Below are 1,020 nucleotides of genomic sequence, written 5' to 3'. Positions count from 1 at the left end.
CAATGTCACGGATTTTCTTTTCTAAGTACCGATTCCCCCTGGGACAGTAATGAATATATAGAGAAGCAAACGTTGTTTTATTTCATTAAGGAGGAAAACAAAATGATTAAGATTTTTTTTAATAATCACAAATATCCCCCTTCTATTTGTGAAAGCTAGATCCGCCCCTGATAATGTTACAGTTATATAGCAACAAGCAAGTTACACAAATAATATACAACCACATAATACACCTATGCTCACCTGAACACCTTTCGCGGTATCAAAGTCGAATTGCCATCTATCAAGAGTTCTGAATTGCATAGAAAATAGAAATTCATAACGGGAATGATAATAAACCATAATACATCATTCAGATGTGAACCAAGTGCCTTAGGTTTAAAGTTCTTTTTATTATCATAATTATAGGTAACGACAATATTATTGTGACAAATATTGTAATGAGCTGCTCTTGCGATGTTCTAATGTTAAAATTATGACCAGTTAAAGAGAGAGAGGGGGAGGGGACTTTGTGATGTAATAGACGTATACATTTGTAATGATATACTTTATTGCTCCCTTTTTTATATATAATATGCAGCCAAACAGCTGTCCAGATGAATTTTGACTACGAGCGAGGAAAATCCGTTCAAGTACCTCGACCACTTTGCTCAACATATTTGCCGAATAATTTTGCCTCCTGCCTGCACATCCTGTATCGGTGTAAATGTGAGCGATGGAAAAGGAATTCAGTTTAACTGGATCTACGTTTTTTAATACGTGTTACCTACTGCGTATTGTGATCTCATTACAGTTTACCTAAAAAGGTTTTTTAAGCAGTTTGGGATATTATAATAGGCCGACATATTACATTCAGCGTGATATCCGATTATAAATGACCGTTATAAAGGAAAGGGCGGGGCGCTTGACAGTATCGAATTAATATAAGAGCGCTTTGAACACATAATCGGGAGGGGGATTGCATCCGGGCATGGTAACAATGAACATCCTCGGCAAATAATGAGTTAAGAACATGAACCC

Source organism: Lytechinus pictus, chromosome 6 (genome assembly GCF_037042905.1).
Source record: "Lytechinus pictus isolate F3 Inbred chromosome 6, Lp3.0, whole genome shotgun sequence".
Lineage (NCBI taxonomy): Eukaryota > Metazoa > Echinodermata > Echinoidea > Temnopleuroida > Toxopneustidae > Lytechinus > Lytechinus pictus.
Note: the sequence above shows the minus strand (reverse complement) of the source record.